Here is an 11,644-nt window from a genome sequence, read left to right on the forward strand (position 1 = left end):
AACTTTAAAAATAAATAAATTTGATAACAATAATTAGACAATTTTATGCACAATCTCCATCATGCAAAAGCTTTAAAAATAGTTCTATAATAATAAAACATATTTTTGCAAATTTTTATTTAGTTATTTATTTGAGAGAGAGAGAAAGGGACAAATAAAGAGAGAAAACGGGTGCACCAAGCCCTCCAGCCACTGCAGATGAACTCCAGATGCATGCACCACTTTGTGCATTCCGTTTACATGGATACTGGGAATCAACCTGGGTCCGCAGGCTTTGCAGATGAGCACCTTAACTATAAGCTATTTCTACAGCTCCATAATAAAATAAGTTTTTAAAAGAGAAAATAATATTGTTATTTATTAGAGAGAGAGAGAGAATGAGTGTGCCAGGGCCTCTAGCCACTGCAAAATATAACTCCAGATGCATGTGCTGCCATGTGCATCTGGCTTACATGGGATTTGGGGGATTGAACCTGGGTCCTTAGGCTTCACAGACAAGCACCTTAACTGCTCAGCCATCTATCCAGCCCAAAATGTAATTTTAAAATGGGCAAACTGTTTTTCTTTACCAACTTGAAATTTATATGGCTACATAAAGTGTCGGTGCCACCATTTCCCTCCACCCTGCCCCCACTCCACGGAGGACGCTCCTTAGTGGGGTTGCTGGTGTTCACCGCCGAGTTGCGAGAGCAGCCGCCGGTCACTGGGTGAGAAGGAAGATGCCTCTGGATATTCCCTCCCACCCTGCGGCTCTTACATTCTTTCGGTCCCCTCTTGCCCAAATTTTCTGAGCCTTGGCGGGTGTGCTTTATTTATGTCGACTTCTCAGCCACTTCTGGATTTCTGCTTTGGTGCATTTTGATGTCCTCGGTGTCTGTCTCCATCACCCTGACACAGGTGGTCAGATTCACCATGGAAGCAGCGCTCCTGCTCATCTCATCAGTCCCTCTGTGTTCTCACCTGGACCCTAGCTGACGTGCCAGGGGTGATTCATCTGCTGACATGGAATCAATTACCTTTATTTATTTATATTTTGTCTTGTTGAGAGATTTTGTTTTTTCTCAGTTCTCACTGCTTTCAGAAAAAGAACAACAGATTCTCCAATAGAGAATGAGATCAGAATGAGTGAAAGGGGATCAGCATTGTTCACTTAGAAAGATTCTGATGGGCATAGCCTCACTTTGGGCCAAAGACTAGTGGGAGCTTCTAATTAGGATCCATAATCTTGGTCTCCATAGGATTCTGACTTAGTTCCCCATTCCAGCTATGGGTTTCTTTCCACTGAGTAGATCTCACAGCCAAAGAGCCACTGGATACTATAAAGGCCAACCATCTGGGAGCTGGCTTCCTTCCAGATGCAGCCAGGTCTCTCGATGTTCTGGGACTGCGGCATATGGTGTCTTTAGAAATAGGGTCTTACAGCTGGGGAAATGGCTTAGCAGTTAAGGCATTTTCCTGTGAAGCCTAAGGACCCTGATTTGATTTCCCATGACCCACATAAGCCAGATGCACAAGGGGGCACATTCATCTGGAGTTCGTTTGCAGTGGCTAGAGGCCCTTGCACGCCCATTCTGTCTTTCTCTCTGCCTCTTCCTCTCTCTCTCTCTCTCTCTCTCTCTCTCTCTCTCTCTCTCTCTCCCCCAAATAAATAAATATTTTAATAAAAAGAAAAAAGAAAAGAAAAAGGGTCTTTCCTTTTGCTTCAGGCAGGTGATCAACTGCTTTGACAGAAGTCTGTCTTGTTTGAGGAACCTCCTAGGTCTCTACCATCAACAGCAACTGTTGTGACCATTTGGGTGTGGTAAATTTCTGGTACTGGGAGTTACAAGTCAGGGCCAAATATTTTAGTGTTAGGTTCATCTCACCCTCTCCAGGGCCCTTCTTACCAGATGATCCCTCCATGTTTTTATTGTTATTTATTTATTTAACAGAGAAAGAGGGAGAGGGAGTGTGAGATAATGGATGTGTCAGGGCCTCCAGCCACTGCAAACCAACTCCAGAGGTGTGTGCCCCCTTGTGCATCTGGCTAACGTGGGTCCTGGGAAATAGAACCTAGGTCCTTTGGCTTTGCAAGCAAACACCTTAACTGCTAAGTCTTCCCGCAGCCTCCTCCATGCTTTTATTGAGGGTTATATCTTGTAGTCTGCCCTGCAGGCAGAAGGTTTCATTTTGGATTACATTTTGTTGATATCTCTCCCCACCCCCCGCCCCCCTCTCCCCAGACGCTCCCGTCCCTGTTATCTGTCCCTCAAGTCGTGGGTCAGATATGCCTACAACTCAAACTGTTCCAGTCTAGGAGCCACAGATGAGGGGCAATATGTACTGATTTTGTATCCTGCCATTTTGTACCTGGAGGTCATTTGCAGTGGCTGGAGATCCTGGAGTGCCCATTCTCTCTAGATATATAGATGATAGATAAAGATGATAGATCGATAGATAGATAGATTATAGATAGAGAGATAGGATATAGATATAAATGATATAGATAAGGTAGATATAGACATGCCTCTCAATAGGTAAATAAAATATTTTTCAAAAAATATCAAATGATAATAAATACTGATGAGGACATAGAGAAAGAGGAAACCTCATTCATTACTAGGGGGAGTGCAAACTTCCACATCAACTAAGGAAATCAATATGGACACTCCTGAAAAAGATGAAATTAGAGCTACCAACTGACCCAGCTATTCCTCTACTGGCCATCTACCCTAAAGGCTCCACTCTTCACTGCCAAGATATTTGCTCAACCATGTTTATAGCTGCTCAATTCACAACAGCTAAGAACTGGAATCAACCCAGACACCCATCATTTGATGAGTGAATAATGAAGATGTGGTACATATACACGGTACTAATCAGCAGTAAGGAAAAATGATACAATTAAATTTTTAGGAAAGTGGATAGACTTTGAACAGAGCACACTAAGCAAACACACAAGCACAGAAAGACAAACGCTGCCTGTTCTCCCTCATCTGGGGTTCCTAACTTGGAACAGCTTGATTTGAAGGCACATCTGACAGGCAACTTGAGGTACAGATAATAGGGATGGAAGTGTTTGTGGGTAGGGTAAGGGTAATGGGAAGGTGGTAGGAGATACACACTGAACTGAATTCAAAATGAAATGGTGCAATAGAGACCTTTGTCCTGGACAGTGGACTGGAAGATGTAACCCTTAACAGGAGTATGTGGGGACTGTTTGGGAAGAAGGGACTTAGAGAGGGTAAGATGAAACCAGATCCTAAAACATTTGGCTCTGTCTTATTATAACTGCCAGTACCAAAAATCAGTTACAACTCTCATTAAACTGTTGATTGGAGAGCCCTGGGAGGCAGTTCTCCAAAATAAGACAGGCTTCTGTCAGAGCACTGGATGACCTGCCTGAGCTGAAAGGTAAGACCCTATTGCTGAAGATACCACATGCTGCTGACACAGCTCATCAAGCAGTCTGGCTGGAATCTGGAAGGAAGCTTGATCCCCAGATGGTTTGCCCATATAATCCTGGAAAGCGCTACATGAACTGCTGGGTAAAAGGGGCCAGTAACCATGCATGCTAGCAGTGGACACTGTGACACGAAAACAACCGGCCCGACAAGACAGCTACACTGTGAGTGGCACCCAGCCTAGATGGGTGACCAATGGCTCTCTAGTTGACTAAGATCTGCTCAGTGGAAAGGAACCCCTAGCAGGAACTGGAAACTGTGTCAGAATCCTATGGAGACCAAGATAATAATGAGCTTCAATGAGAAGCTCCCACTAGTCTTTGGCCAAAAGAGGGGCTACATCCATAAAATCTATCTTAATTGACAATGCTCGTCCCATTTAACCTATACTGACCTCATTCTCCATTGGAGAATCTGTTTTTCTTTTTCAGAAGGCAGTGAGGAATGAGGAGATAAACCACCCCTCATATATCAGCCAGGGCCCAGCTGAGGCCATAGAGGAACTGGCGAGATGATCAAAAGCGCTGCTTCAATAGTGAGCCTGACAACCTATGCCAAGGTGAAGGAGACAGACACTGAGGATAGTGGAAACATACCAAAGCAGAAACTCAGAAGCTGCTGAGAGCTCACCACCAAAGTAGACCTAAAAGGCACCCACCATGGCTCAGAATTTTGTGTAAGAGGAGAAAGATTGGAAGAGCCACAGGAAGGGACTGTCCAGAGGCATTGCCCCCTCCACACACACATATATACCTCACAATGACTCACTGCTGTTCTCCCATCTCATAGTCCACAACCCCATGGTGAATACCAGCAATCCCACTAAGGAGGGTCCTCAGCAGAATGGGGTCATGGAGGAGGGAAATGATGGTACCAACACATGATGTGTCCATACAAAGTCTCTACTTAATAAAAAAAAATCAATAAATAAACAAATAAAAAGAATGTTAAGTAGATTTACTATGATCCAGCAATTTCACTCCTTGGTATACCCCCAAGGGAAATGAAAGGATTTATTTACACAAAAGCCTGCACAGAAACACTACATCACCATTACTCATGATAGCTAAAAGCTGGAAATAAAAAGCAAAGTTACACCAATTGACGAGCGGTGTTTCGGAATGAAGTGAGAGCCATGAAATTGTTAGAAGTTTCAGCAAACAGTAAGTCATGTGTCAGGCAGCTCCAAACAGCGGATGTTTGAGTTCCCTCAGAAATGTGTGAAGGTAGTCTTTTCTCAGTTGAGTAACAGAGCAAAGAAATCTGATCATGTCTTCTTAATCTGAGCACCAAAAGTAGAATAGGTCACTCCCACATAAGTATAGGCCTCTGAAGCTAGTTTGCTTTGGGAACAATAACGTAAAAGTCTAGTAAACATGTGCTTTGCTCCAGAAGTTAAATATGTAATACTTTGAAAGTGTTAGAATATCATTTCCTGGTGACTAATGCTATTGGGATGCATAGTATTACATTTGTGAACAAGTTAATTGGCTTTAGCTGTTCTCTCTCGCTCGCTCTCAATCTCTCTCTCTCTCTCTCTCTCTCTCTCTTCCCCCAATAAATAAGTAAGTAAAATCTTTATTAAAAACTTCTAAAACAATAAATGACATACTGGCACACATAATGGCACAGATGAAACTTGCCAGCATGCTAAGTGAAAGAAACTAGTCGCAACTTATATGGAATGCTCAAGTTAATAAAATCTACAGAGATCAAATGAGATTAGTACAGTCCAGGGCAGGGAGAAGGGAAGAATGGGGCATGGCAACTAAAGTATACGGCATTTCATTTGCGATGAGGGAAGTGTTGACTGTGGTGATGATCACACATATCCTTGAATATTCCAAAACCCTGAAGTATATGGTGGTAGATTTTATCTTGGAAAACACCAAATTAAAAAAAAAAATTAGTGGCCCTTTGTGCATGACCTTTCTTTTACATATGCCTTCCAGGTGTTCAACTGTATCTTAGGTCATGTTTTCTAGAAAGAGCTTCTTGGATTTAAGGGGTTGTCATGTGCTCAGGGAGCGATCTCCAGGAAATCTTTCCACAGAACGAAGGTGAAGTGGCCAAGCAAAGCTCGGCTAGCTTTGACCTGGCCCATGGGGCCTGTGGAGTCTAAATGGGCCCTGTATAGTCATGTCCACCTTGAATCAAGAGGCCTGTTCTTGGACACCCCATCTTAGTCAATCTTTGGCTGCAGCTACTCCCAGCAGGCAGAGTTGGAAGGTTTAATTTAGCTCAACAGGTTTCCATTAGCTGAGAGCAGTTATCCAGCTGGTGAGAAGGGAGCAGCTATAAATCAGTAGACAAGACATCCCAGTCAGTGGATGAGTGTGCTGGTCTCATTAAAGGGGCCTGACTTACCTTATGGAGGCCAGAAATACCTTAACTAAAATAGCATTAAACTATGGCACATACTAACAAGAACTACATTTAATTCCCCAACCCCAAATTGGGAATGGTGTGTGTTCTTCCTATTAACCTTCAAATGCAGGGAAGATGGGTAAGAAAAATGGAAACAATTTCCAGAACTATAGAAAGGTGAAAAAATACAAGATGTGAACAGTATGATTTCACTTTTAGATTTTTTTATTGATCACTTCCACAATTAGAGACAATAACCCATGATAATTCCCTCCCTGCCCCCAAATCTTCCCTTTTGCAACTCCACTCTCCACCATACCACTTCCCCCTCTCAATCAGTCTCTCTTTTATTTTGATGTCATCATCTCTTCCTCCTATTATGATGGTCTTGTGTAGGTAGTATCAGGCACTATTAGACCATGGATATCCAGGCCATTTTGTGTCTGGAGGAGCACATTGTAAAGAGTCCTATCCTTCCTTTGGCTCTTACATTATTTCCGCCACCTCTTCTGCAATGGACTCTGTGCCTTGGAGGGTGTGATAGAGATGTTTCAGTGCTGAGGCACTCCTCTGTCACTTCTTCTCAGCACCATGGTGCCTTCTGAGTCATCCCAAGGTCACTGTCATCTGAAAAGAGAAGCTTCTCTAACCAAAAGTGAGAATAGTATTAGTATATGGGTATGAACATTAGAAGTGCTTACTGGGCAGTTTGGTGAGCATAGTGTATAGAGTTAGCCAGACAGCAGCAGACGTTACACCCCTAGGGCTCATAACTACTCCAGTCATAGGTTTTCAGTGTCAGGCACGTATTCCCTCCCATAGAAGAGGCTTCCAGTCCAGTTACAGAGTAGTTGGTTTCCCCCATCACAGACATGCCACTGTTGTACCTATTGGCTCATTTGGCCTGGTTGGCCAGATTTAAGGCTTATAGTGTCCACTTTTGAGTATCTCCACTGGTGATTTCTCTCTCTCCCACTGAATTGCATGCAGCATAGATCTTTCCAGCTTCCTGTCAGCTGGTCTACATGGAGGTTTTCAGCTCAGCTCCAGAAGGATTTCTCAATGACCTTAAAACAAACTTTCCTCTTCTGGGGAAGAATTCACATGAAAGACACATAGTGATTCTTGCTCTTTAGCAGGATGGTAGCTATTTTATTTTCTATATTTTGCTTATCTGCTCATTTTATATTGCTGTTATGTGAAACAAAATTAACTTCAAATATGATACACCAACCATTCTCAATTTTTTAAAATATTGTATTTATTTAAGAGAGCAGCAGATAAATAAAGAGAATGGTCATGCCAGAGTCTCCAGTCTCTGCAAATGAACTCCAGATACATGTGTCACCTTATGTATATGACTTTATGTGGGCACTAGAGAATTGAACCTGGGTTCTTTGGCTTTGTAGGCAAATGCCTTAACCACCAAGCCATCTCTCCAGCCCTCAATTTTTTTAAATATTTCTATTTAATGATTTGTAAGCAGAAATAGATAGAAGAAAGACAGACAGAAGGGAGAGAATGGACATGCTAGGGGCTCCAATCACTGCAAATTAACTTCAAATACATGTGCCACTCTGTGATCTGGCTTTACATGAGTACTGGGGAATTGAACCTGGGTCATTAGGCTTTGCAGGAAAGTGCCTTAATGGCTAAGCCATCTCTCCAGACCCATTTTCAAATTTGAACTGAATAGCACAATGTGCAACTAAAGAGTAAGACTTAAAACAGTGCTCTGGAGAGGTGGCCCTCCCCCTGTGTGCGGTTCTTCACTTTACATGAGAAACGAATGTATTGCTCAAAATATCCACTTACTAATATTCAACGGAGTTACCATACATTTCAGAAACTATCTGACAGTTTGTAGGTGAAGGCAAGAGAGTTCTCAGCGACAGCCCAGCTTCAGACAGCTGCCAGGGCTTCCAGATTCTTGTCATGTCAGAAAAAAAAAAAAAATTACTCAGAGACTGGCCAAAGTGAAGAATTGGGAGGAAGCTTTGTGAGTGTGAGTCTGTGTGTGTGTGTGTGTGTGTGTGTCATGTGTTGTGTGTTCATGTGCATGAGTGTGAGCACACAGCATTTTTGTGGAGGTCAGCTCCAGGTCTCCGCCCTCCCTTCCCCCTTGTTGGAGATGGAATCTGCTCTTTGCCACTGCATTCAACAGGTTACTAGCCTGCAAGCTTCCAGAGACTCCGCGGTCTCTGCTTCCCACCTCATTATAGGAGGGCTTGAGTGACACATGTGCACTATTGTGCCTGGCTTTATGTGGGCCCTGGGAATCCAAAGTCAGAGTAATAATGAACCATTTCCCCAGCCCCAGAGAGAAAACTTTATTTATAAGAAACTACTTGCTTGGCATGTGGGGGAACCTGCACACAACATGTGTCAGAAGGGTTCTGTGCTACCTAGAGGGGAAGAGAGAAGGACAGCTCACTTTGGATGGGCTTATTTTATCTGCCTTCTGCTCAACATCTAAGTTCAATTCTAAAAGGTTGTTTTTATCTACTATTTCATTTACTAGAGAGCTGGAGGGAGTTGCTCTCAACTCCTTCTTGGTTTTGGTTGACTTGCTTTACTGTTGTTTTCATGTGCATAATGAAGACAATAATGACATATTTGGAAAAATACTGAAGACACTGAGAAGGCAAAAGACATACACTAAGTGCCTGGGAAAATCTTTTAAAATATTTTGAAACCCAGAGTAAAATATGCTAAATGAGAATAAACTTGGATGCCTTGCTACGAAATTGAATACTGTTCAGTTTGAGATGCATCTGCCTTAGGAATCCATCCCTGAGGTGTTTCACTTTACATCATGGATCTACACAGTTTAGTTTTCATCAACTTGAAAATTACAGCTTACACATCTCTTAAATTCAAGCATGAACACAAGAAATTGATCTGTAGACAGTGCTTTCAAATAGATCAAAGAGAGAAGCAGTTCTGCAAAGTCACAAGATGGAAGATAAAAGGAAGTGAAGAGTATGGTGACACACTGTGAAGTGTTTTATTTTCCAGTTAAATATGGCATTCCTTAGGAGACCCTATAAATTATTAGGCCAGGCAATGTCTCCAGGTTGTTGTGAATCCTGTTGCACTCAGGTCTAGACTAACATCAGATTGATAGAACTCCTATCATTTTAAAAGATCATTGTTATAGATGAATCATAATAACATAAGTCACAAAACTAAGTCTCTGGGCTAGAGAGATGGCTTAATGGTTAAGGTGCTTGCCTGTGAGGCCTCCAGTACCCACTGTAGCCAGATGCACAAGGGAGCACATGCATCTGGAGTTCATTTGGTGTGGCTGGAGGCCCTCGCTTGCCCATTCTCTCACTCTCTCTCCCTCTTTCTATGTCAAATAAATAAATAAATAAATAAAAATATTTGTTAAAAGACCATGCTTGGTGATGTACACTATAACCTCAGCTGCTCTGGAGGCTGAACCACAAATGTAGAAGCCAAGGAGAAATAAAATGTGTGTGAAAAATTATCAGTGCACCTAGTGCCTTGTGACCAAGCTGGAGTCTGAATAGAACAAGCCATAAATTTCACATGAGGGTCACTTATTTTCAACAAGCTACATATATAGACTGAGACAACAGAGATGGCCCTGGACATGTGGTAGAGTGACTAGGTTTCTTTTCTTCAGACCCTTCTTCAGTACATCCTGGTAAGTCAAAAGGAAGGCAACTGTGAAAAATAAATACCAATTAAAGAAATAGGGTCTTTCATCACAATGAATCTTGACATTAAAATAAGGCTGGGGCTGGAGGGATGGCTTAAGGCATTTGCCTGCAAAGCCAAAGTACATAGGTTTGATTCCCCAGGACCCACATTAGCCAGATGCACAAGGAGAAGCACACATCTGGAGTTCATTTGCAGTGGCTGGAGGCCCTCACTTGCCCATTCTCTCTCTCTCTCTCTCTCTCTCTCTATCTATCTATCTCTCTCTCTCTTTTTCTCTGGCAAATAAATAAAAATAAATAAATATTTAAAAAAATAAGACTGGACTTGGTTGTGATGGTAAAATTGGAGGATGAGGCAGGAGGATTGCAGGTTCAAGGTCTGCCTGAGCAGCTTAGTGAGGTTCTAACTCAAAGTCTTTTTAAAAAGAAGGTTTTGGTGATGATAGGGGTAGCTCAGTGGTAGAACCCTTGCCTAGAATGCATGAGGGTTCAAGCCCCAGTACTTCTAAACAAACAAATTTTCTGAGCCCTATAAGAGATGTTTTAAAGATCCGAGTATTCAGTAAGTGACTGGAGCATGGCTATGTGATATTATTATTATTATTATTATTATTATTATTATTATTATTATTATATAGATAAGTCTGTATTTTTCATCATGCTTTAAAACCCTACTTTTATATCCATAATCTTTTTTAAAATCATTTATTTATTTGCTAGCAGAGAGAGAGAGAATGGGAATGCCAGGGCCTCTAGCTACTGCAAATGAACTCCAGATGCATGCATGCACCACTTTGTACATCTGGCTTTACATGGGTACTGGGGAATTGACCCAGGTCATTGAGCTTTGTAGGCAAGTACCTTAACCCACTGAGCCATTTCTCCAGCCCACCCACAGTCTTTCTTGATCCTTCTGAAACCTCTCTCCATGGGCTGAATGCCACAATTCAAAAAATGGCAGTGCAGGCAGTTGGCTAGCCTGAGCAAGATAACACAGAGAATAAATGGCCCACACAGCACTGAGTGCACAAGGTTGTCTCACAAATTTACTTAAATGGCCTACATATGACACATGTGATGATTTCATTTAAAAATATCAAAGGATCAAGAGTAAAATCGCAAAGACGAATTCAAAACTGCTACAGAAGTACGGGAACCATTGTTATCTGAGGAAGAGCAGTGGCCGTGCAAGGACAGTACAGAACAATTAGTGTTGCTCATGAAGGGAAAATAACTATTGTCTGTGCATGTTGAGTTTGCTGTAATATTATTGAAGCATTAGTTTTGCAAAGGATTGTTTATTATGTAGGAACAGTGTGGATTACTTTCAGCCAAGTACACACTGGGAAGTGGGCTTGTCTTGTTTTGCACAGCTTTTCTTTTTAAAATTCATTGCCGTTGCTTGGCCCAGTAATTACACTTTGAAGTTCTCCAGCACCCAGAAGCTGATGTTGCACGTAAATGGATTTGAATAGGTTTGTCATTGTTTCTCATAAAGACGTGATTTGCACTTACAGTGTTTTCCTTCACACAGTGTTTTCAGATGATCCAATCCTCCCCTCAAGAAAAGAAACAGAATCATCCCAATTGCCAACATTCCTCACCTCTGCCTCCACTCCAGACAGCTCATTTGCATGTTGCAATGAGGCTTTCATTAGCTTTTTCTCCAGAGCCTTATCTTACTATCATAACTCAGTGTGATCTTAGAAAAACACAATACGTGTGATGTGGATAATGCCAGCTCTATACAACTTAATGCGGGCCCGACATTTTGTCACTCTCTCAAATTTTGCTGTGAAGTAACCTCTAAGGACTTCTAATAATAGTCATTAAGGGGCTGAGGAGACACTACCTACACGAGTCCATCATAATAGGAAGAAAAGATCATGACATCAAAATAAAAGAGAGGGGCTGGAGAGATGGCTTAGCAGTTAAGGCATTTGCCTGCAAAGCCAAAGGACCCTGGTTTGATTCCCCAGGACCCATGTTAGCCAGATACACAAGGGGGTGCATGTGTCTGGAGTTCATTTGCAGTGGCTGAAGTCCCTGGCATGCCCATTCTCTCTCTCTCCCCCGCCCTTTCTCTGTAAAATAAGTAAATAATATAAAATATTTTTAAAAAATAGAATAAGAGAGACTAATTGA

The sequence above is a fragment of the Jaculus jaculus genome, chromosome 7 (assembly GCF_020740685.1).
Source record: "Jaculus jaculus isolate mJacJac1 chromosome 7, mJacJac1.mat.Y.cur, whole genome shotgun sequence".
In the NCBI taxonomy this organism is placed as follows: Eukaryota; Metazoa; Chordata; class Mammalia; order Rodentia; family Dipodidae; genus Jaculus; species Jaculus jaculus.